General features: G+C 39.8%; 1 protein-coding gene across 9 annotated transcripts in view; it reads left to right on the top strand.

Moving 5' to 3' along the window:
- The window catches only part of SERGEF (secretion regulating guanine nucleotide exchange factor), a 136266-nt gene that overhangs the window by 33953 nt on the left and 76383 nt on the right, over positions 1-25930 (top strand). The window contains exons 10-11 of one of the 9 annotated variants that reach the window (XR_009933279.1): positions 7849-8042; positions 10125-11342. The exons of 3 other annotated variants lie outside the window; for them this stretch is intronic. The gene's annotated coding sequence lies outside the window, so the exon portion shown is untranslated. Of the gene's footprint in view, positions 1-6864; positions 6960-7848; positions 8168-10112; positions 11343-25930 lie in introns of those variants that run through there. 5 more of the 9 variants (XR_009933276.1, XR_009933277.1, XR_009933278.1 and 2 more) reach the window with 5 other exon arrangements.

Raw genomic sequence — 25930 nt, 5'->3', positions numbered from 1 at the left:
CAACCCAAATGCCACTTTTTGCCTAGGTAGCCATCCCACTTATTCTGTGCTTTTCTTATCCCATTAAGGCATGACCATGGTTTGTACAGAGTATCTTATGGCCTGAATAGAGAGACATTTAACATCCACAGCAAAATCATTTCTGCAAGTTAAGAATAGCAGTGTGTTATGAGCAGAGTCTAGCTCACCAACTCTGGATCTGTAATTTTTGGAAAGCAAAGAGGAGGTGACACTGGTTCCCAGCACTATCCTTCCTGCCACCCCTACCAATTTCCCTGCAGCTGGCGTTGCACAGAGGGAGATGGGAAAACCAAAGTCACACCAAGGGAATGGCAAAGGGGAACTCTTGTGCTGCCTTGGCGTGCCAGGGAGCACATGCTGTGTGGGTGCAAGCCAGAGGCTTTCCAAGTATCACTTTTGCAGATAAGGATTGGTTTAAAAGGACCAAAATTGCTCTGCTGGGGTTTTACTGCAGCAGCGAAGTGGCAGCCAGGGCCAGGCTGCTCTGCCATCTGTGTGGGAGACCAGGAAAGGTCAATTTACTGACAGATGGGGTGGTGTGGGAGAGGACTAACATGGGATAAAGTCAGGAGGTGGAGAACCACCCAGCATGTGATGACTGAGGTGTTACAAATATGACCCTGGGCAAGCCTGAATCTTCAAAAGCCATAAATTAATTTTCAATTTGGTGGTGTGTTGCAGTTAGAATTCCAAATGAGTACCTCATTTGGAGATCTCTGAAAGTATGAGGAAAAGAAAAGAGACTGAAACTTCTTGCAGCAGTAGCCATGGCTTGTGCAGACGGGCTTCAGCTGTTGGTAGTGAGGCCCCAACAATGACACCAAATTGGCAGCTGTATTTAATGAGCTAATTTTAATAGCAGAATTACTAATCAAAGTTGCCTTGTTCTATCTCTCATCTCCTTATGCTCGTAGTGTAGTCCTTAAATTAAAAATACTGGCTGGCTCCCATCCTTCTGCATGGATTGTTCTAGTAACAGTGCACCATGAATGCAGTTCTGAGCTTACAGACAACTTGTGATCTTGCTCCTTGGAAGGATTTCTTTGCACCAACCAATGCCATAAATGCTCAGTAATGCCCTTCAGATGCACAATGCAGTTAACGCTTGCTAATCAACCATGGGCAGTGCTGCAAAATTACTTAAAAATGTGCTTGGTTTTAAGACAGTCTCTGTGAGCAGCAACCTTGGAAATGACAGAACTCCAGTTCTGCTTCACTGCTGTGATCTTGGTTGCCTTGTTCATCCATGAGAAGCCTAGACAGAAAGGTTTAGGTGTAAAATGCACCCTACCTAGTTTAAGGTGAATCTGATCTAACCTAGGGTAAGTGCATGGACATGTTCCAAGTTCAAGTGAAGATATGGTTTGAGGCTAGAGGTTGGTGGAAAAGGTCCTAAAGCATGCAGTTTTTCATTCTCGATTTGTCATTAGGACTGTTACACAGAAGGGATTAACAAATCAATGCAGGCTAAAACGAGAGAAAATCAATAAGAAACTGTAGTGAACTGGAACAAAGCTATCAATTTGCAGCGTTCTCTGCAAAGAAATCTCATCCATACCTCCTTTTATGGATGGGAAAATAATGCCAAAATGATGATGATTTGAGGTTAGAGTAATTGTTTTTTACCTGGCTGACCCCAGAACATTGGGTCAAGAAACTTCTGGTGTAAATGTTGCTTATCTTTCCTATTTCAGTTGTGCTGATGAATTTTATTGTCAGGTTTTGTGAGACTGGAATATTATGGAAAAATAGTCAAGGAGAAATACACAATTCAAGTTACCCTCACAGCAATTTGATAGAACAGTCTTTTTTTAATGGTTTACTTTTTTGTATTAGTGGAAGTGATTTCGTTAGTTGTTCATTGTTTTTCTGCCTCCTTAAGAAGAATGTTACTGCTCAAAAGTTACTCTTTAATAAGTAGTATGCATTCTGTAGGTAGAGAATAAACTGCATTACTGGGTAGGTTACTGCAGGTTAATGAAAAGGGAGAGATCTTAGTGGTGCCAACTCTACCTGTTTATTGTGTTGTAACATTGGTCCTTTCAAACCCATTTGTCACTGTGGGGCCATGAACTCACCAAAGCAGTGCCAGCACAGAGACTGCTTCTCTCTGCCTTTAGGGATTTTGGGTTTGGTTTGAACCTGGGCTGTGCTTGTACTTTTGTACTTGTCTGATATTTCCAGCTTTCACTTAGCAATGAGTCACCCAAACTCTGGGCCCTGCCAGTCCTGGGCTTTGTGCTTAGGTTATAAGTTATTGTAAAGCTAGTGTTTAATGAAAGATTCAGCAAAGAGAGATTTGTGTTTCTGCTGTGATGCCATTTGTGATTGCTGTGATGCTGTGGCACACATAGCCTGCTCAGTGACAGGGACCTGTTCGTCCTCCCACCTGGTGGCTCATCTCCCTTGCCTGTTGGCTGCCTTTCTCTAATTTAAACTGAAGCTGTCAAAGGCAGAAGCTGCTTCTGGACTCTGTTTTTCAGATGGTCTAATACAGTCTGTGCCTTTGCCCCTGTGTTCAGCCAACAGAACTTTTTTTGTGGAAGGAGGAGGGGGAAGGGGAAGAAAAAGTACACATGATTCATCTAGTCCTGTGAGGACAAAAATGCTAAACTGTCTCTTGTTTTAAAACCTGCCTGAGGGTTTTTTCTTGGTCTCCTGGCAGTTGATTGCTGAGGTCTCCATAAATTCATTGGATTTTGCATGTAATCAGATGCCAGCAAAGACTGAACAAAACTGCGCCTTGCAGTTGTTTTGTTTTTTTTTTTGTCATGGCAAAAGTAAATAAAAACCTTTAAAAGAAGAAAAAATATTCATTCTCAGAGAGAAAAAAGTTGATAGTTTTTGCCTTAGAACTATGATTTGGAAAATGCCTCCTTATACAGTTTGCCACTTTAGCTCCCATTTTTACAATTCCTCCTCCCCCTCCCAGGTGTAAAACTAATGTAAACAAACCCTTCCTTGGTAACAAATGCATCAGGATGCACTAAGGAGTTTTTAGGGCTTGTTTGTTTTTCCAGAACATTGTTTGACATAATGTTGTTCTCTTAAGTGCTAAAGTAACAAGTATTAAATATCCAGATTTCTTACTGGTGATTACTTCAGTGGAAATTCCTTTTGTCCAGCTTTTTTATTTTTTTGAAGTTGTCAAGGTTTTCCTGCAGCCTCCACTGTTAGATGAGTTGAAAAGTGTGAAGCCATTTAAAGCCTTGGAAATCTCATACTGTGGTTCATTTCTATAGAAAGAAAAAAAAAATTAAATAATAAAAAGCTAGGCTGGACCTCACAAGAGAATACTGAGGGGAAGGGATGAAAGCCATTTAACAATGTCCAGCAGATCAGACAATGATATTATAGTGTCTGAAATTTGATTAAATGTTTTGGCAAGATACATTGCTGGTGTTTATAACTATGCAATTCCTTTGTTGCTTTTCTATATGCCAAGATGTTCTACTTGGTGTTGTTTTATGTTCTGATTCAAACATAGGATAGGATTTTTGCTTCTTGGATCTTATTCCCAGCCCTTATCTCTTCTGTTTGGCCCTCTATTTTGATTTCTCATGGTTTTGTGGTGTCGCTTTTTTTTTTTTTTTTTAATGTGTGGATGAAGGAAAATCCTTTTTCTCTGGTACTTTTGGGAAAGGGTTCGTGACTTAAACACACAAAAGTAAATTCCAGAAATAGAAAACAGTGTTGTTGCTTTTTTTTTCTTTGACTTCTTGATCTGCTACCGCTCCTTTTTTAGAATTTAATCACTACAAAAAAAGATAAAGGTATCCTGGTTTTTAAAAGATGTATTACTTACTGTAGTAATGATGTTGAAAAAGGAGCACCCACCTGTAGGGTAAACAGCTCTGTATCTATAACATTTAGATAGTAATTGTTCTATGATTATTTTAAAAATCCAACTTTGTGACTTTTGGGAGCACCGTTGCAAGATTATTTTCAAAATATTCCCAGAAAATAAGAATATGAAGTGAGATGGAAAGCATCAGAAGGTTTTTAATTATTGTGGGTGTTTCTTGGTTTAAAGGTATTTCTTCCTTACCATGAAAACCATCTAGGGAGATGGCTCTTCTCTTGTTTGTGTCACTGAAGTCTTCCCATTTGAAATCTTTGAAGTCTTCTCAGTGGGTTGGATCATTGAAGCTGCAGTGGTACCATGCAAGCAGAAGTTTTTTGCCTGGCTGTAGAGATCTAGGGGTGTTTGTGGTGTGATGGGAGCCTGCAAGTCCTGCTGTTAGCCTTCTCTTGGGGGGAGCAGAATATTTTTGACTTGGCTGTTGTAGCTGTGGTGGTGAGTCCAGCACATCAGCAATACCCTGTAGTTGCTTTCAGAACACCTTGAAAACTTGGTGGGTGAGAAAAACAAGTGAAATGAATGTGTTTGCTGGAGAACAGAGGTGTTACCTTGATTCTTTATCTGTGGTCATCATACATTAAAGTTCTGCAAAATCATCTCTGTAAAAGTCCGGTCCAGTTTGCAGATCAGTGTTACAGACAACGCTGCGGAAGGTGCTGTGGGGATGGCTCAAAGGTGGAAGTGGTGGAAATGTTTCCTGCATTGAAGTCTGGAAAGCATTGCAGTAACATCCCATGTTGGCTGCTTGCAGCTTGTTCCAAGTTCTCACTGTATCACTGGTTGCTTTTTGACCACCTTGAACAATTCAGAATATATATAAGGGACTCTCCTGTGGATTTGTGAGGCAACATCTTACATTTAGAGCAGCTGGCAAAAGGCAATCTTTTCACCTTTACTGGTCTGCCTTGAGTATATATATGAAGAACTGATTTAAGTCTGAAACCTCTGTTTGATCCTACCCTTTGTTTCATCTTCTTGAGTGGATGGTTGGGCAATGAGAAGGTTATTAAAACCATTCTTATCAGTGCTGGAAATATGGGTATTTGAAAGCCTAAGTTTTATTTCCAGTGATCTAATCTTGAACTAGTAGGTGTCTTTTGAAAACTTGAATTTTCCATGTCTGACAGGATTACTTTGAAAGTGCATGCCAGGTTCTTTAGAACACACAGATTGATTTTTTTATTTTTTTTTCTTCCCCCCCCTTCACAGTGAATCTAATATTTTCACTGGGAATGCAAGTCGCAGGCTGTGGTGGGAGGGGATGTTGTCAATCTTCAGAAACAAAAAAAATCACAATCTTCTTTTTGCTGTTTCATGGCAACTGTTGTGCTTTGATTCCTAAATCTGTTTTAAAAGAATACAAAATATTATTTCATAGTTACTCTACCAAGTAACCTTAAACAAATAAGATAATGGAAATATGTGATGGCAGTCACTTTTGAAGTTTTACTGCATATTCCTACGACTTCTTCCTCTTTGATACTGCTGATACTACTCAGTATTTTTATCTGGGACCTCTGTCACACAGAATTGGGGGTAAGAAAAATGTAGAGACTTGCAGAAATGCATTTACATGGTCATTTGTAGAACTTTCTCAGGATTTTTTTTGTTCAGCTTGCATGTTAGACATAAATCTCCTAAACAAAACATTATGTTGAGACTTGCAACTTGTGAAAATGAGATATAGAACAGAGTAATAGAAGCTTTTCTCTTGGTTCATCTGTTTGTGTTAAGTTTTACAGGATTAATTTGCTGTGTCTGATTTTCCTTCCCACAGCAGGTCTGAAGTGCAGACTGCTTGGAGGAGCATGAAAAGCAAAATGCTTGTCTTTTTTACTTAGAATACGAAAGTATTTGGGAATTACAGTGATGGTGTTTAATAATCTTAAGATCCAAATGTTTTAACTTAGCTGACAAGCTGTTCAGAAATATGAAATAGGATTTGATGGGGTGTTGATGTCTTTCATGTTTGAGGGATAATGTGCCCCATCCCCATCTGTTTAACACATGAGGACAGAGTAGTGTCCTGTGTTGCTTTTCTACATGGAGACATCTACAATGTCTTGTGGCCAAATGAGTCACGAGTGCACTGCTGGTATTCAGGGTCTTCAAGGATGGCTGGTTTTGTGTGTGAGGCCTCTGTTTTGCTGTCAGATTGGCAGAAAGCCAGTGAGAAAGGGCTGTTTATTCACTTACATTGCATTCATGCTCAGCATGCCATGCCAGAGGGAATTCTAATATAGTCATTTTATCAGAGGACTTCAAATTTAGTAATACTAAGGTGTGTGAGGGACTACTGATGTACCTCTGCTGAAATCAAATATACATTCCAGGTTGCTCTTTTAACCCTTTTTTTGTCTATACTCTCCCTGTTTTGCTTTATTTTCTGACAACTTCTGTTAGATAACCTGTGCTCCTACAGGAACTTCAAATTATACTCATGTTTATTATCTTTCTGGCAACAGGTAATATGCTTCAAAAACTTACCTTCCATTCAGTGAGACTGCATGTGCTTTCTCTGTTGAGTCCTGTGTTTGCAAGAGAAATGTTCTCTTCTTTGGTAATTATGGAGCTAAATATTCTATTTTGATAGTTTGAGGAATCAGGAGCAAAGTCCAAAAAACTTTTATTTATGTTAGATAAATATGATTGTGATGCACTTATGTTACATGCTTATGCATTTATTAAGAGAAATTTTTCATATACCAAGTAATACTCATATTTGGATTCCATCTAACTCTTATTTAGTGCTGTGTGTTGGCTGATACTCAGTGAGAAGAGGACCCAAAACCATTAAAACACTTGGAATGATGATGCTAAATCAGTTTTATGTTTGACCTAGCAAAAGTGAATCTCTGAATTCTAGCTTAGCTCCTCAATGAGGCCATTTTAATGTCATTCACTTAGTAATTTTTAATTCAATTCATGGTAAGACAGAGATGTAATAAGTGTTTGTGTTGTTACATGTAAATTGCACCTAGATGTAATTGAAGAGGATTACTTCCACTTTGGAGAACTGGTATTAGAAAAGCTGTGTTTTTTACATTTGTCCAAGCTGCACCTCCCAATACTTCAGGTAATTTGCTTTCACTCATAATTTGTTTGACAAAGATCTCTCATGCAGGACCATAATCATTACTCAAGCCTTATCTGGAGAGTCCTCAGAGGTGTTTTGCTGCTGTGCTTTTTTCTCTGTTTTTTTCCCCTTGCTCTCTTGCCCAAGAGAGTTGTTGTTGTGTAGACCTACTGAGAGCCATCTGGTGTGCCTGCTAGGAAGCCAGAGCTGCACACCTAAACAAGCCTGTCACACTGTTCACATTTGTCATAGTGCTGGACCTGCACCTGGGAGGGATGGTCTGCAGATGCAGCTTTGTTACCTCTTTTGAAAATGTCTGTTTGGCCATAAACTTTTGGATACTTCAGTGCATTATTTCTTAGAGAAGAGACTTTCTCCATAGTTGATGTGGCTATAAGCAGGTGTCCTTGGCATTTGGAAGCTCTTCAAGGTCTACAGTGAGTTTGGACCTTCAGGGGGATAGCACTCAGGCCTGCCAGTCACTGTTTCTGGGACACTATATCCTATACATTCTCCTGCTTTTGGAAAGAAGACATTTCTACACTGTAAAAGTCTGAAAGTATGGCTTCTTACTCATCCTTTTTTTCAGCTAAGTGAAGTACCTTGAGGTGAGATGCAATAGCACTTTTCTTTCCCCTGGATCAATGTCAAACTTGTCAGCTGAGTTTTAGAGCTGACCTGCCTGAGCCTTAAGTAGTCTTTTTCTTGCTCTGGCTATCTAGCAGCACATTTCTCCATCCTCCCCTGGCAGGTTCTGCTACCAGAGTTGCTGAAATTAATAAGATTTAGTAGTCAACAGTTATATTCTCCACCTCTTTCTCGAAGCATAAGCACTGCTAGATGTAGAAAAACCCCAAATGTTTCTCTCCTGTTTTTCTGTCTTTGTAAGACACTTCAAACCTGCCATTACTGGATTGAGATGTATGAAGACTTGGAGTGGAGACGAGCACATTGCCAGTCATAACAAGGCAAACTTCCTGATCCTGAGGGAGCAGAAGGAATGCACCAGTGGATTTACATGACTACAAAATGATTTTGTCAGCTGAGTGTGTGTAATCCCAACTGCATCTTCCCATCTAGAAGGTTCAGAGTACTGTTTGTACTGCTGCTCTTGTCTCATTGCCATGCTAAAATCAGAAAGCATTGTGTACCTGTCTTCTGCTCTGAGTCATGTCCCAGTGGGCAGGGCTCTCAAACAATCTTTGCAGGTGAGCTGTCTCAGAACAGCAACGCAGTTCAGAGCTTATCTTAGGAAAACAGCTGCAAAAGGAAGAGAGGGAAAAACCCACACGGTTAAATAGAGCACTTTGGTTTCTGATAGACAGAGGAGAATGAAAGGCATGAGGTAAAAGCCAGCAAGCATTCCTATGTGCAGTATAACTCTCCGTAGTCAATCTCTTGTATAGAACTCTTCTGCAGACAGCACTCAGCTCTGTGGTACTTTTGACAGGAGACACAAAATGCTGCAGGAGTTCCTGGGTCGAGTCAAGTGTTGATACAGAGAGGTGCACTCAAGTCAGGGGACCTCTGCAGTATCCAGAGGAGTTGCCTACCAGGTTGCTCAGTTTCTGGTGGCTATCGTAAAAGTTAATGGTATAAAAGTGTATACCTGAGGTTCATTGATGGTAGTGATGACAGTGATCGTCTGTGAGAAGCTGAGTATGGTGCTAAGGCAACTTGTCATTGAACAGCTTGTGGTAATTGGGATGGGTTTTTAAAAAAAGTGTATGGAAAGCTTGTTTTTGAAAAATCCTGAAAATAAAATTTTAGCTTCTAATGCCAAAGTGAGAGCAAGATTGCAACCTCAGGTTGTCTATCTAAAAGAAATCTCATGTTTTTAATTTAGTTTTACGGTCCTGTTGCAACTACCTTCAACAGAGTTTCTAAAGTGTTTTTGGATAACAATATTATAGTTGTCATTTGACAAACATTCAGTTTTACATGCAGCTATACAGAGAATGCTTAATAAGGCCTATTGATTTGAGAAGTAAGGTAAAGCTGGAGATGATTTAAGTGTAACAGATTTTAGCACCATGCAAATGTTTCAAAGAAATGAAACATTTATTTATGAGCAAGAATAAGCATACTGACATTCTCTTACAGGGGACAGGTGAATGAATTAGCTAATAATACGGTTAGTGATATGGTGAGAGAAGTTAAGTTTGTTGTCAAGTCTCTTTTTTTCTTTAAAGTAATTGAAGAGCACTGAAAAATGAAGGCAATTTTTAAATATGCTGCTGTTTTGCTCTGTGTGTCTCATGGCAGCTTGCCTTTCTTATGGTTGTATAGGCTGCTCAGGATGATATGAAATTTTTTATATTGGATTTGAGAAATCTTCTGGAATTGGGCCAGAGGGTTATGAGTTCCAGTAAATGACTAAAAGTGAAATTGTGTCTAAATGACTCTTTCACTGATATCTAAGCCATTGGAATATGTGTTATCACAGTGGCTGAAAAATCACTTTATTATTTCAGAGAGCTTTATTTTAGTTAATGTAACCCTCTTCTTTTTTCTAATACTGATTTGGTTTATGATCTATTGGATTCAATAAGTATTTCAAGTTTGAATTTTCCATGCCCTATGTCATGTTAATGTGTTTTTAATGCTTAGAAAGCGTAATTTATTCTTGTGAAGGTTTGCAGAGTAATAACACATAGATCCTTAGAGAAGAGCAAATTTTAACAGCAGTATTATGAACCTAACCCAGTACATTTTAATGCTGCTGTGTATGAAGGCAGCATAGCATCTTCTGTTCTAGTTTTCTGTTTGATTGCCCAAATTTATTGCAGTAATTTGCTGCTCGGGAGAGAAATGTCAGTGTTCACCCTCTGTTCTCAGTTTGCTTTATTTTGAAACAGTGACTAAAACCAATCCATTCATCCTTGACTTGTAGGAGACTTGTTCAGCCCTAGAGTAGTACTGATGATGCTGAAAACATAAGATGGGTTGTTCTGAGTAAATAATTGCAGAAAAGGGAACTTTCCTTGGAAAAATTGGAGTTCAAAAGGCCACTTTTGTGAGATGATTACAGTTTCTTTGAAGATCACATATTTATTTTAAGACCTGAAAGTCTGGGGTGTTATTTTGAGGAGGTAACTGTCTTGGTACCTTGTTTACTCTTAACTGAAACTGATGGATGAAAATCTTACTAAGTTTGTTCAGCAGGGAGAAGAGAAAGTGTCAAGGGTACAGAGTAGCAGCCTGCCAGTACCTACAAGGAGGTTAATCAAGAAGATGAACTTGGAGAAACAAAAGACACAAATAGAAGCACGAGGTTCGGACTTAATGTGAGGAAAACCTTTTCCACCACCAGGACGATCAAGCAGAGGAGCAGGCTGCCTGGGAAGGTTGTACCATGTGAGCCTTATGGAATGAAGAAGATATCATGGCTGATTTTCTTGGGAGCGGGAGGTTGGACTGTACCTCCAGAGGTCCCTGCAACCCTGGATAATCCTGTGATCCTAACGTCTTGGTTTTGTCCTCAAAACTCTTTCCACACATGCTTGAGACTGAGAATTATGAAGCTTCAGTCCAGTGCTGTAAAAATAAGCTGTCAGAGGGATGAGTTTTCAGGGTAGTTGTTAAAATGTAATAGGCAAGACTCAAGTTCAGTTTGCAGGAGCGATGCTTCTTACTAGGGGCAGCCAGTGAGAAAGAAGGAAATTGAAGAAATCATGCTGTTTTTTTCCTGTCAGCTATAATACACATTTTGGGTGCAGCAAAATGTATAGAAGTGTTATGCAAGCAGTTCAGAGCTCTCAATGTGCCCCTCTGCATAAAATAAGGTGCTTGTATTACTCTGATAGGGTAGAAGCTGGCATCTTCTTTGTCAAGCACTGACTTGGGAAGAGAAAGACTGTAACTGAAATAGCAGCTTGGAAAAACTGCTTCATGGTTCAGTAGTTCTTTGTTGTTATTTTGTTTTAGCACAGAAACACTAAAATTAGCTGTCCTCTCCTTTTTGTTCTTATTTTCCTTGTACTCCAAAGTTTGTGAAGTAGAAAATGAGTTGAGAAGCTACTCTGCAGTTTAACTATCCACGCACTGAAAATCAGAGCCCTTGATCTGGAGGCTTAAAATGATAATTTTGATTTTCAGGGTTTGTTCTGCAGTTTCTCTGGTTATGTGCTGTCTTTTAGCATAACTTGCTCTTTGGTCATATAAAATTAAGTTGAATTGGTTTACACTGACAGTTTTGATCTAAATTTATAAGACAAAGTCTAATTCTGTGTTCTTCTCCCTGTCCTCTGTTTTCTTTTGAGTAGCAATAGATGCACAGGCTGTGGACAGGCTATTGAAATTAGTTCATTAAAAACAGGCTCTGCTCTTCAGAAAATTAAAAAACCTGATGTCTGCAATGTTGTGTTCTTCTGCAAGGGTAAACAGAAAATGAGGCAGAGGAGCTTAGAGGTGACACAGATGTGACTTCGTCGTCATTAAAATGTTTTTTGAAAAAGACTGTCCTGATTCATGTGAATCTTTTTTATTTGAATGTTTCTTCTGAGTTGCAGTATTAGTCATCTAGAATCATGTATGCTGTCTGCCGTTCTTTTTAAGGACCTTTGCTTGTCTGAAGAAGTTCCCTTTATTTGTCTTTTGTCACAGTGGTATGAGAACCTTTAAGCATAAAGCTAGCTTTTTCACCTCAGTTAGTCTTGACATGTTAAGTCAGCTTTATCCACAAATAACTGTGCTAGAAATAAGGCTTTTGTTTTTCATTTGTTTATTTTCTGCATATGCCAGAACTTTCTACTTTGGGTTTGAATTCAAGGCCTCACAACCAATTTTGTGAACAAGCAGTGCATAGTTAGTCCAAGGTTTTATTTTTCATTGAGATCTGCAAGACAGCTGCAAGGAACCTTTTCAGTTCTTTGCAAGAGCAGCAAAGCTGCTGTTCTTACAGACCATGTTGCTTGTGGGTCTGGTTTTGGCCTGATGAAATCACTGGGGTTTGAAGAGCTGTATATTTGCAAATCACCTAAAGCACCAATCTTTTGCTGCAAGCTGCCTTGGCTTTTCAAGGATTAATGCATGGTGAATAGCTGATAGTTATTTCCTAGTAGTTGCCCCATGCAGAGGAGAATAAAGAATGGAAGTGCACCTGATAGTTTTTCATGGCAGGTAAAGCACTTTTATGGGGTTGCTTGGGGTACCTTCTGCAAATCTGTTTTGGTTGAAACATGGCTGGGGAGAAGAAGGGTCTGCTTTGTGTACAGAGCAAGTGGCAAAGTGATACATGCCATACATGTAGCTGGAAAGGTGCCGTATCAGTTTAGTTGAAGGCATTGAAAGGATACCATAGTGGACTGCGATTGTTTAAAGTGCTTGAAAAAGTCTGAAATGGCTAAAAAAGAAAGACTGTAGAAAGGCTGTTCTGAATGCAGCTTGCCATTGAAATTATAACCCCCTGTGTTACTTATTAATTTGAATTTCTGTATAACAGCAACATTTAGGGCAAGTGATAAAGTGTGGAATTTGTCTTTTCATACATAAAATTTAGCACTACAAAGGATGTCTCTTGCAGGTTTGCAGATTTTTCAAAATTCTCTATAGTTGTGAAGCTCCAGGGGGTTATTGCAGTTAGTGATATCATCGTGTGTGTGTCAGAACTATGGAATGGGCAAAGGAGAAAAAAAAAAAAAGTTACCCTTTTTTTCCACCACATGTTAAAGTACATTAGAAATCACACTAGTTCCTTAAAAGTGCTAAATCCATTTATTGTTCATGTAGAGAGGGCAAATCATAGTGGTTCCCAACATGATCTGATTTCACATTGTATTCCAAGTATGCACATCTGTAATGCTGAATGAATTTTGCAGAGAGTTGTGGGTATCTCTGCAGTACATGTAGAATACCATTGAAATACATATTGATACATTTGGCAGGATTTATAAACTTTTCTGGTACTGACAAAACAGACATTCTTTGCTGTTTCAAGGTGAAGGCCAAAAATAAGCACCTCAATTTATGATAAATAGCCTGTGCATTAGATGTTGTCAAGGGCTCTTGAGTTAAACATGCTTGAAATTTTTAGATCAGGCTGGTTTTGACAGATGATGTGCCAAAATAGAGCTGGAAAATTTTGACAGTGCTACTGCATTTTTTTTTTCATTCTTTCAGTCACAGAAGGGAGCAAACAGACCTGAAGGAAACAGACCTGTATTTTTTTACCCCCACAGCACTGTTTTGGTAAGTGTAGGCATCAAAGGGGAAGAAGGAATTCTTTTGTATCCTGTCCCCCTAAATGGTTTGGTGTCAGAGTTTATTTTGCTCATGTTGTAACAGTGGTACTGCAGCTCTGTAGGAGCATTCTGTGGCTGTGAGCCTCTCTGGCAGCTTGCTTTCACGCCTGCAACTTGGCTTGTTTAATTTGGCACAAAAAAATCTGCTGAAAATGATCTGGACACAAGGGTGTAGGCATTTTTGTTGCTGCTGTTCCAGAAAAAGAGGCACAAGCTGGGAAAAGGAAGAGATTTCCAGTGGTAGATTTATTAGGCTGTAAAAAAAACCAAACCCAAACTTTTCCAGAAGATTAGAAACCTGAAGAACTTTTCTGCTGAGTTACAAGTTAAGTTTTAGTCTGTTTTAATCAAGGAGTAGTGGACAGCAAACTTGCATTCTTGTGGTTTCATTATCAGTGAGTCCTACTCTCCTTTGTATATAGCTGACAGGATAATAAAATTAGATAGTGTTTCACCACACTTTCCTCAGTCAGAAACTGAGAATTGAAGCTGAAATGAATCTCTCAGAGTAAGGCATGTTCATTTCTTGGTAATTTTACCACCAAAATCAGCTTTCAGAGTTCTGCCGCCTCTGATCAGGGACAGCTCTGTTGGTGTTGCACGAATGTGCCACGAGTCTGTTCTTGGAGGGCAGCAAATTTGTTCTGTTGGAAGAAGATGGGTTTGTAGCACTGCAGGTCTGAAATCAGAAGTATGATGTAAGTCTGGGAGTCAGCTTGAAGGCAGAGCATCATGTTCTTCCTGAAAAGTTTTAAACTCGTCCGCTGGGAAGTTTTAAGCTCATCCACTGGGTGAACTCAAAAGCCATATTTGAAGAGGCAGCTTTTGCTTTGAAAAACTATCATGGATATCAAGTAGCTTTGTGGTTTGTGGTTGCAGCACTTGTCAAGTGGTACTGGTTATACGAGTAATGTTCAAGTGCTCTGCTGTCCCTAGAAGAGGGAGAATTTGGGTTTAAAGTGTGTTTCAGGTTTTCTGTCCCACTGCCAGTTCTCCTCATTTCCTAAAAGAGAGAATGACTTGGCAATCTACAAAAACCCCTTATTTAAATGAGCTACGTTCTTCTAAAGATACTATCACCTGTCCTCTGAGGTTTGAAAATAGTGCACAGTGCTCAGATCAGTAGCTGAACTGTCTGGGTGGTGTCCTCAGCTATGCTGCAGTCCCCTTGGAATTGCTTGAGAGATCTGGAGCAGTTTAGAGCAGCCCCATAGCCCAGGGTGTGACTGCAGGCTGGAGGAGACTCGTGATGCCACCACAGCTTCTGGGAGGCTCCTGGTAGCCCCAGGGTCTGGGATGCAGTGGTGCCATGGGAAAAGCCTCTGGCAGGCAGAGCTCAGGGGCTGTAAGGCTGCTCAAGGGTGTGTCTGCAGGCACTGAGATCCCAGGGAGAGGCTGGGGATAGGTGGTACCAGCTGGCTTGTGCTGTGGTCCCTACTGCTAGAGCCAGGGGTGTGCTGATGTTTGAGCTGGCTGGAGCGAGCCAGGGCTCTGCAGGGCTCTGGGAGCTCCTGTGCTCCAGCACAATGCAAGATTCCAAGCTGGGTTTGGTTGGATGTGATTTCACCGAGTGCCTGGGTCAGCCTGCATCACTCTGCGCAGGTGCTCCAGGGCTGGCTCTAGCACCTAAACCAGCTGGTTTAAGGACAGCCTGGCTCTTGTGCACTGTGTAGCCACCCTTGTACTGCACTGCAGATATTTGCAGGGTTATGTTCTGGGGTTTGGCCTCTGCATTTGGGATTTGGAGGGTGCAGAAGTTGGATAAAGCCTTGCTCAGGCTGCAGTTTTTGCTCTGTAACTCTGAGAGAGCCAAAATAAAATCTTTTTTCCTTGTATCCACACACACACACACACACACACACACACACACAAAGGGTACAGAGAACCAAAATTGTATGAGAAATAGAACAACCTAATGCATTCTGAGAAAGCAGATATTAAGACAATTGTTAGAAATAGTGGTTTATGTCTCTAAACTATTTATAGTGTAGTCATTATGTCTCCAAAGAGAGCAATACTATATGACCAACATTTGATAGTGGTGCTCTGAATAGAGAACAGAATGCAAGACAGTACAGATGGCTGACAGACTGCAGCAAATTCCAGCTAATGAAGAAATGCAGCATGTTTGTTTACATGCAAGTTGAAACAGTTGGCTGTTAAAATTGGTTTTCAATCCAGCTCTGAGCTGTGTAAACATAGATCACCCTTATGCAGCTAATAATAAAATCTGTGTTTGCATTTCAGAAAAAAAAAAAAGAGAAAGCCTTCCTTTTGACAGCATTGCTGCAGTTTGATAACTTGGCTGTTCTCTATTCGATGATCTTTAGTGCATGTGCGAATTAATGCTGCAAGAAACAAAACCAGTTCGTTGAGTGAATTTATGCTTAGCCTCAAACTGTGAATTTATATCCATGATGTGTAGGTTTTATGATTAGATTCTGGAAAAAAATGAGTAATTTGGATAAATTTTGCAATGCTCTGGACATATAATTCAAACAGAGGAAACAGTGAAGACCCAGGCATTCTTCTGAACTGCTTCATCCAGTGGATCAGGTTATAGTTTTTCTAGGAGTTTACCCTCTGAATCATGGGGAGTGGTGGGAGTGTGTGATTCCTGAATTTTAAGAGTGAATTTCTGATTATAGTATTTTTTTCCCCTGCCTTCTTGAAAAAATGGCATTTTTGAGCAGCCAGCAAATCTGTTATTTATTAATATTAGCACAGCGATGCCATACAACAGGAATACCGCAATCTCTCGTGTATCAGGAAGAGACAGACACAGGAAGAATAAAATGAGGACTTATTAGTACATCCTTTTCTGTAATATATCTCCAAAATTCATGATTTGCTTATCAGAGTATATCTGAGAACAAGTTCACTTTACTGGGGCAGCATTCATCTCATTTTCTATCATTTTTTAAAAGCATCATCTGTATTACAGAGAGCTGTTAAAATTCCGGAGCATGTTTCAGGAAGGGGTTTCAAATGTAATGTATTTGCTCTTGTTTTCCTTGCTGATGGGTGTTTAGAATGCATTTGCTTGCACTAACCTAAGCATTATGTGACAATGAAAATGTTCTTTACTCTCTAGCAGCAGGCAGCTGTTCTGCAGTTGACCACAGTGGGCTTGGCTCTGGAGCTGCCCATTGATAGGAGAGAGCAGTAAATAGGATGGGGTTGTTGTTTATGCTCTTTACCATAACTTTTAAAGGCTTACCATGCAGATGATGTGTTATCAAAGCATCACAAGACTGCAGAAGGGTGAGATAAATCACTTTCTCTTGTGGTTGGCTTTCTGAGGATCTATGTGCTTGTGCAAACAACAGTCCTCACATGTGGGCTTGCAGAGAGAGACCACAAAGTGCTCTGTGATGTATAACACACATACATGCATTTACTTTATGCTGATGAGGTGGGTTTTTCACTTCACAGATTGTAGTGTGATGGACAGTTGCTGATTTATGGAGATAAACAACCCTCCTGCCAAGAACTGGAAATCTGCCATGATGCTAAACGATTTGAGATCCCACTCCCAGGGGCATGTGTGGATTTGCAAATCAACCAGGAGTCAGCCTAAGCACAGTGAAGTTGAAAGCGACCATCAAAACTAAGGTCTATTTTGTGTTTTCTCTCTTACTCTGACTCCATAGTCCAGGACTAAGAAGCAATTTCATGATTGCATCTTAGATTATATCCCCTAAAGTGCTTTATTGATTTGCCAGGTATTTATTACTTATGTAGTTTTCCATGTAAACCAGAATCTGTGCTACTTTTGCAGCCAGAATTTTTTAACAGATGTTCAAGCAGTAACAATTCAGATTAGAACCTCAGATTCCTAGACAGCTTTTGTTTGATTAAAAACAATAACAAATGCTTTGGAGAAGGAAATATATCATAGCAGGGCTCAGTGGATGTTTGGATGCCAATATTGAGCATTTCCAAGTTCACATAAAAAAAGCAAACAAAGATCTCGCTATTCTCTTGAAAGGATATAAACTTTTATGGACCCTAAAAATAGACTTTGTAGGTTATTGTGTAACTGTCTGGCGAGGGTTTCTGTTATGTGTTTGTGAAATGCTTGTCACTGGAGTGGGCTGATCCAGTGTAGTAATTCGTTTGCTCTTCCTAAACTCCAAGGCCTCGAGATGTATTCTCTACTTGAATTGAGTAAATGTGAGGTTAGAGAAGCGACTTACAAAGGTCTAGGTTTAGCTTTGTGATGCATGGCTCAGGAAGCTAAAATCAGATGAGCTGTAAAGTTTAGTCCTGAGGAAACACTGTCAAGAGGATCTCTGCTTTGCCAGGCTCTTTGCCCTGGGACTGCCCAGAGGGTGATCTTATCTTCAATAAATAACAAGGCAGCAAAATAATCTCTTAGTGGTGTTGTTGATCCCATCATAGGCAGGAACAAAAAAGCTCTGTACTTCTAAATACCTTCTTTGCTTGTCCGGTGTCTGTGAGTTATGGTAGATCTGTCACTAACAACTGTGCCCACTGTGTCCTTCCTGCACATCCCTGTTAGATTTTGTCTGCTTGTCTTGTGTTTAAATGTAAAATACTTGGGGTGAGGGCACTGGTGGGTAAAAGAAGCAGTCTACAGCAGTTTTTTGGTGTTGAGTTTCTTCTGTGTCTATGCAGCTGCTAGTCTAAGGGTGCTGCTTTATGTAAGCTGTGCTTCTCACAGGGTTCCTTAATCATAAAAATGCAAGTCTGGATTGCATCTTCCATCTGAAGATGAGAGGTCCTCCTTGGGTCAAGGTAATGAGTGATGAAATATAATTACCTTGTACATTATAATAATGACTCATATATTTATAGGTGCCTGTGGTATGAAATTTGGATGAATTGCACATTCTGATGGATGTTTAATTTTGTTTTCTCTTGCTGTTGGCTGGTAACATCCCACTTAATGGATAATCAGACTTCTTGTTGCAGAGATTTTACATAAGCATTTTGGGGTCCATTTTTGGGAATCTTTGGTTTATTTAGCAAATTAACGTGATTATGGTAGTGCAAATGCAAAAAAAAAAAAACAAAGAAAAAACAAAAAAAACCCACCAAAATACCACAATGCCATCAGTTTGTGGCATCTGCCAAGCTGCAATAATTTTTTTTTTAGTTCTTGCTCACCAGCAAAACTGGTCATATTGCACATGAATAAATCCTGCAAAGGATTGAACTTATGCTTGTACACAGTGCATAGTGGGACTGCTTTGTGAATAATTGCTCCTCATGGTCCCTCCTGTACACACTACCTTCTATAAATGATCCACACCTGTAGGGCACTCATGGCCCTCAGGGTATGTTCAGTACTTTCTGTTGCTGCTTTTATTTGCAATCAGTCAATAAGTTTGTGTTGTTTTAGTGTTTTAAATTCAGTGTATCTGATCTTAAGACACTTAAAATGTTTTGGTATAATGATTCTGAGTAACTCTCAAAACTTTTCTTGATAAGGATCTGAGTTTTTTACGTACAAAAAAATTCCACTGAAAAGAAAAAGTGTCTTGCCAAAGAAAGAGTTGGTAAGACCATTAAATGTTTCATATTTCAGTGCTTTCTACATGTGAAATATTAGCAATATATGGTGTTCCTGCATTGCATTCACTGCAGAACTCTCCAGTTAACTTCAGTGCCCAGGAAGGAAATAGAGATTTGTAGTATAGTGAATTACTATATAACTTTGTAGCTTGGCAATTGGGTTTCTTAACTGAGGCCCATGTTATGGTCGCTTTTTGCAATATTTCTCTATAAGAGAAGGAAGATACCTGCATTTCTTTTGCAGATTAATGAAGTATGACCAAACTCCAGTTTCTTGATCTCAGAGGTATTCACCTATTACACCTTAACTTTGGAGGCAGAACAATCCTAGCTGTCTGGCATAATCATTAATGTTACAAAACCAATTTGTCCCTTACATCTGTATGCACAAGTAAAATCTGAAGTCAACTGCAAGTGGGTTTTGAAGTTAATTCTTAAGTGGCTGTGTCTGAAGGAGAAATTTGGTTCTTGCAAGTAAGAAGATAATTTTAATAGCTGTAGTGAGATTAAGTTAACAATTTCACTGGGCATTAAGGTGTAGAGCCCGTCTCTAGTTAAGAATAAATGACAGTGGAATTATAACAGGTTTTAAGTGGCACAAGTTATAGGATTGATTAGGTAATCCAAAGAAAAGGTACTAGCTGTAATAGCTTTTGCCATTTGCAGCCCTTGAGTAGAAAAGATCCTTTTGGATTTACTTTTTGCCTAGCAGATTTAGTAGATTTAAAATGAAAAGGCATCTTTTAAATCTCTCGAGCACTTTTGTGTTGTTGCGTTTGATGTCAGTTTATGGAAATGACTTCAGTGTAATTAGGCTCCGCTGATACAGTACTTTTCCACTGGATTTACTCGGAGCTCGCCAATGTGTTGTAACGAGCTGCACTGCAGGCTGCAGTATCTGATTGTCATGCCAGGAGCATCACTAGCGTAGAGCTAAATAGAGATTGGTGAGGAAAGTGGGTCAGGAAACAGGCCTACTGTACCTGCAGAGACTGCAGAGAGCAGCGAGCACAGTGTCCACAGCATGGCACTGTCTTACAAAGCATCACAGGGGAGAGGGGCTCAGCAAGTGGTTAGGACAGGATAGTGGGCATGTCTGGGAGCTGGAGGTGCTGCTTACATTCTCCCTTTTCTCCCCTACTATACACACTTACTTTCCTGGGTGGTTTCAGCAGTGCCCATTTCCCCCCCCCCCCCCCCCCCCATTAAAACATTCTTTTACTTCCAGAGGTCAAAACCATGCTATCTTATAAGAGGCTTGCTTGCTATTGAGACAGTGCTAAATGTTGCTAAGGACTCTTCCCTACACTTTCTGGATGCAGGAGAGGAAAAGGTGTGTAGGATGCTGCTCTGTAGACCTCAGTGAGGTTGTTTAAAAAGGCTTTTATGAGCGTTGCTTGCTCCACTTGTGAAACTAGTGTTGCTAGAGGTGACATTCAGAATAAAATTACAGTACAAACAGAAAAAGAGCAATGAAAACTGAAGCATCTCTAAGCAACCAGTCAGACTTGCCACAATTATCCGAGAAGCGGAAACTATAAAGGAAAAGGAGAAAAAAAATTCCCAGAAGAGCCATTATAAGAATTTTTGCTCATGTGTAAGAGGAAATGATGAAAGGAACCAGAAAAGATAATTTTGAAGTTGTTCTGTTTCCTCTGCTGACTGCCTTTGTCACTGTGGAACTTAATTGTTGTGGCTCAAAATAGTCCCTTTTGTAAGTCTTTTGGTATACTGTGTGCTTGTCCATGTCCTGACCTTGAAGAGGATATCTAAAGCAGGGGACGATAATAAACTAAAAAATAATCTACAATAATTTTTAGCCTTAGACATAGTTGTTTTCATTATACTTCATTTATTTGAGAAAGGATATATTTCACTCACAAGATCTACTTGAGATTTGAGACCTAAGAGTAGGAAGGAAAGACAGAAAGGTAGTGGTCTGTTTTTCAGTTGGGAAAGGTCAATACTACAAAGGAATGTTTTTCAGGAATCTTTTGAGTATGAATCTATTATTAATCCAGAAAAAGGAGAAGGATTGAGTTCAGAAGCCTTCAGACTTCAGGTGCCAAAGCCTGCAAAGCTCTTATGTTCTCAGCTTCCACTGAAGCTTCCACTGCATTGATAAATGATGTAAACCCAAACACTCGTTGACTTAAGCAGAGGGATTACCATTGATTAGGTAAAAATAAAAAAGGAAGGATAAATAAGGTAGCTTGATACTTGCCACCCTGTTTGTTTGAGGTTTTGGTTGTCAGAGACATGACGAGAACAGGAGATGGGACACAGTCATTTGGTGCTAAGAAACACAGGGTGGTGCAGAGGGCATGATCATGTGCCTTCAAACTGCTTTCATTAATCTTGGCTTGAATTGTTGTGCAGAACAGAACATCCACACTGGTACAGCACGGACAGGGCAGATGACCATTCTGCCAGTAACTCACCCTCATCCTGACTGTAGGGAAAGCGCTTGTGTGGAGCATTCAGACCACTGAAAAGTCTTCTATTTCATTTTGTGATGCACGTAGAATGATACCGAGAAAATGCCTTTGAAAACAAGGCTTTGGTGTGTTAGCAACTTGGATACTCTAAAGAAGAGACATCCTTAGTGTCATAATTTCCAGACTGTATAATACATGAATGATAACATTAATAGCATTTCAGAGAGAGGAGAATATATGCCTCAGACTGAGACACCTTCAGTTGCTGTAGTAGCATAGGCAGTTTAGGGAACTGAATATATTAAAATTCATGGATGCTAGCAGCATTAGTTTTATGTTTAAACCCAAGAGCAGCTTTACTGTGATAATTCAGCAGAGTAATCAAAACAAAAAAGAGCTTTTTTCCTTACTTTGGGTATTGCAGATAAATACTGTGAATTTCCCAGTGCAGATTGCTGAAATGGACAGTGCTTTGTGTCACTGCTCTTTTTCAGAATCGGCATCTCTGGGAATCTACTGACCATCTCTAGGTTCATGTTCTGCCCTGCCTTCACATATTGCATTAAGCAGGTTTTTCTAAAGCTCCATTCTACGTTTGTATAGTTCTATAAGCTGTTCCAGCTCACAAGCCTTGACACAGGGAGCATAAACATACAGGGGTAAGGAAACATGTGCCAACAGTAGCAGTGACAGCATTCCCTGGCTTTCACTCTGAAGGGAGATGACTTCAGTTCCTAAAAAGACAATTTAAAGCATGTACCACATGTGCCTTATGTGCTATTTATGTTTAAGTACCAAGTAATGGTCTTGCTAAGCTATCAAAGCTTTTCTTCTTAGTTGTTCTTTTGTTTTGCTTTTCATCATGAATATGGAGTTCATGTGATAACGAAAAGGAGAAGAAATTGTATATGGTCTTTGCTCACTTTCTGGACTTTGCTTGTGCTGCCTTTTTCTAGGCCTGCAGTTGCATCACCTGTGAAGTAGATTTTCTCCTGAGCAGTATTATCCTGAATATAAATATTAGCTTGGTCACAGAATCATAGCATGTTTCAGGTTGGAAAGGACCAGTGGAGGTCATCTAGTCCAACCTCCTTGTTCCGGCACATTAGTCAGTATTGTCCAGGTGGCTTTTGAATATCTCCAGGGCAGGAGACTTTACAGCCTCTCTGGGCAATCTGTTCCAGCACTCAATCACCTGCACAGTAAAGGAGTTCTTCCTGATACTCAGGATAAACCTCCTGTGCATCAGTTTGTGCCCATTCCCTCTTGTCCTATTGCTTGGCACCACCAAGCAGAGCCCGGTTCCATTCTCCTGACACCCTCCTTTCAGATACATATTGACACTGATGGGGCACCCTCTTAATCTTCTCTTCTTGAGAGTGAACAGGCCCAGCTCCCTCTGCCTTTCCTAGTGAGAGAAATGCTCCAGTCCCTTAATCATCTTCACAGGCCCTGGATCCACTGCAGGAACTCCAGATCTCTTGTCCTGAGAAGCCTGGAACTGGACACAGCACTCCAGGTGAACCTTCACCAGGGCTGAGCAGAGGGACAGAATCACCTTCCTGACCTGCTGGCAGTGTTCTTCCTAATGCCCCCAAGGACCATCAGCCTTCTTAGCTACAAGGACACACTGATGGGTTATGGACAGCTTGTTGTCCACCAGGACCCCCAGATACTCCTCCAGAGAGCTGCTTTCCAGCAAATCAACTCCCAGCCTGTGCTGGGTATTCCATGGGGTTATTCCTCCTCAGGTGTAGGACCCTGCACCAGCCTTTGTTGGATTTCAGACAGTTCTGCTGTTGCCATCTCTCCAGCCTGTCAAGATCCTTCTGAAGGGCTACACAGCACTCTGGGGTGTAACTCTTTTGGGTCAAACTCTTTTGAACAGAAATTTTGTTTTAAAATAGAACTGTTACAATGAAAGACGCCCAAACCTTGTCACACTTGTGCAATGTGTTGTGACACTGTGGATAACAATGAGCAGGTAGTAGCCCAAAGTTTCTGAAGCTCTGGTTTAAGTCATACTCCGCTGTGTTAGACACATAAAGCAGCAGATTTTCAAAGATCCTGCTTGTCTTGCGGTTTCCACTTGCCATCGTTTTTAGAAGTAGGGAATTTAAACTCCAAGATATGTTATTTAACTGTGTTAAATTTTAATCAGATCTCATTTTAAAAAAATTACAAAAATCTTTGGCTCTCCCTGTGGAATGACTAAATCCTTTGACAATACTGCAGACAGGCCTGTAGACGGGTTCTGTAGAGCTCTGAGTCTTCTGAGGAGATGTAGGGATTTTTGTGGCTTTTTTTTTTTTTATTTAATTAACCTCTTCAGGCTTGCCATGGAGGTGAACAATGTGTTCATCCTGTTCAGTCCTGTTAACTCCATGTCAACTGTAAGGAGAGAGGCTGGCCTATTTCTCTGGCTTTTCTGAGTTTGCAATTGGCTTTTAGTTTATAATTGTTCCTGCAAGCTGGATTAAGCAGATTGCTGTCTTGTTTTTCTTACAGTAGTAAAAGATGTAAGGTTTCACAAAATGTATTTATTTTCACATATTTAGAAGAATTGCTAGCTGTCTTCTTGAAAAATCACCAACCAAAAACTTGGAAGATTCATATTAAAACCAATAATTTCCTAATGAAGCTTTTCAAAGTTTGAGCTCAGAGATTCCAACCTTTCTTCTCTGCAGAAACTTATCATAAGAATGCCTATCACAACACCATGCTGGTCAAGAATATCTTAAAATAATTTAACTTTAGTTACTAATGGATGTGATGATATTCCCAGTGCTTTAGGTGTTCTGTCCTTGTTGTTTCTGACCTTGCAGCTAAAAGAGTCTCTTTGGAAAGTTGTATGGCCAATTACAAATTCTAATATAATTCTTAATTCCAGGCCCCATGGATTTGGAATTTCTCCCATAAGTAATGTGCAACCCTTTCTCCTCTGGTTTTGGATGGGAGCTCTTCAGAGCTGCTGTTTTAAGCTGTATCATCAGATCATCATTTTCCTGGAATGCTTTATAAACCTGTCGATGGCTTTCCCAGTGGGAGAGTTGCACTGACTGCATTTTATCTTGTGCCTCGTGTGCTACCACATATGATTACTTGTCTTCAGAGTCCTTAATATCCTTACTGTTATTTTAAATTCTACAACCCTTATGCTCAACCCTAGTGCTATAAATATGTGAGTAGGAGTGGCAGACTTCTGTTACAAGCTAACATTTCTCTTCCTTGTATTTTCCTTTTAGCATGTGTGTTTGAGTGATGAGGAACATTATCTTATTTAGGGTAGAGGCAAAGGACTTCCAGACAGTCCTAAACCTTGGTCAGAAGTTCAGTGAGGAGAAGGGGAATCAAAATCGAGCTACTTGTTCTCTTCTTTCAGAAGAAGAGAATTTCTGATTTACCCAGATTTAAATGCAGTAGATAACTTAATATGCAAATCCCTGCTTTCAGGATTTTGCATTTGCTGTTAACATTCTACTGTATTTGAAATAAAATAAGGCTATTTCTGTTCTTCTAATTGGAAACTCCTCCTTTCAAATGGATCTTCTTCTGCAGATGTGTTAGTGATAAAGGATGATGAGTTTTTTTGAATTCTCTCACAAATTTTGCCTATGTTTTTCTCATGCTTCCAAATGTACATAGCAAAAGGGTGCCTTCTTCCCTTTCTCCCGCCCTGCTAAGAATTAGCTTCTGCCTTACACAGTTTTTACCTTGTCTCCTTCCATTTTTGTTCATTAAAGATGCCTTCCATTGTACGGGGTAGGTTTTCTTTTCCACGGTAATTCAGAATTTGGTGCTTGTGATTTTGTGTGTCCCTTTCTAGCATTGTTTCTGACACCTGGTTCTACCATGCCTGCTGTATGTGTGAAGTTTTTAAGAGCACAAGGACAGTTGAAATGATATAGTCATATTTTCTTAATTCAAGCTGGAGGCGTTGCTCAAAATATTCCTGCAACAGGAATAAGATTTTTTTATGTGGTGGCATCTTCCTTAGGCTACCCAGTCATGACTTTGTATGGTGGAAGACTCAGCTTGTTCCTGTTTAAGTTGTTGCAGTAGCTTCTTTTGTCTTGTGCTTGCCTGTTCTTCCAGAGGTATTTGTTGTACTGCAATGTCCTTTATTAACAGAGGGCCAAGAAATTTGAAGGTTTTCTAAAACTCATCAGCGCTAATGTGATTCTTTTCCTCAAACTGTCAAGACTTGGGTGTATAATTGTCTCTGCAGCTCTTGTAGCAGACAGTTTCTGAACTGCTTGTCTTCTAGAGGAGCCTGAAGCACTCTTCTGTAATGAAGCTCTCTGGTATGATGTGACAGCCATTTGCTTGGAACTATATATACACAATTGGTGCTGAAATTAACTATTGTTTGTCATAAAGATGTATTTCAGGAACACACTGTTATCTTTTTAGATAGCAAAACATAAATGCAAGAACAGTCCTATTTAATTTGATTAGTTTTGATTCTTTGCCAACTTCCAGTCTTTTTGGATGTTTGTATCCTGTGAGCCAGTTGCAAAGCTGTTCTGTTATGCCATTTGATTTTGTGGGGGGTTATTTTTGCAGATTTACAGTCAAGAGATTGCATGCCAAAAACTGAAATGTTAAAGTTTAAAATTCCTTTAAGCAGAAAGAACTGATGGAGAAGTGTTTTCTCAAGTGATATTTATATTTTGAACAGGTCCTAATTCTTTACTTTTTTGGAGTGACAATTGATCACTTAAATGTTTGAGAACAGAAAACCAAACCT

Source organism: Cinclus cinclus, chromosome 6, assembly GCF_963662255.1.
Source record: "Cinclus cinclus chromosome 6, bCinCin1.1, whole genome shotgun sequence".
Lineage (NCBI taxonomy): Eukaryota > Metazoa > Chordata > Aves > Passeriformes > Cinclidae > Cinclus > Cinclus cinclus.
This window is presented reverse-complemented; position numbering and strand designations above follow the sequence as displayed.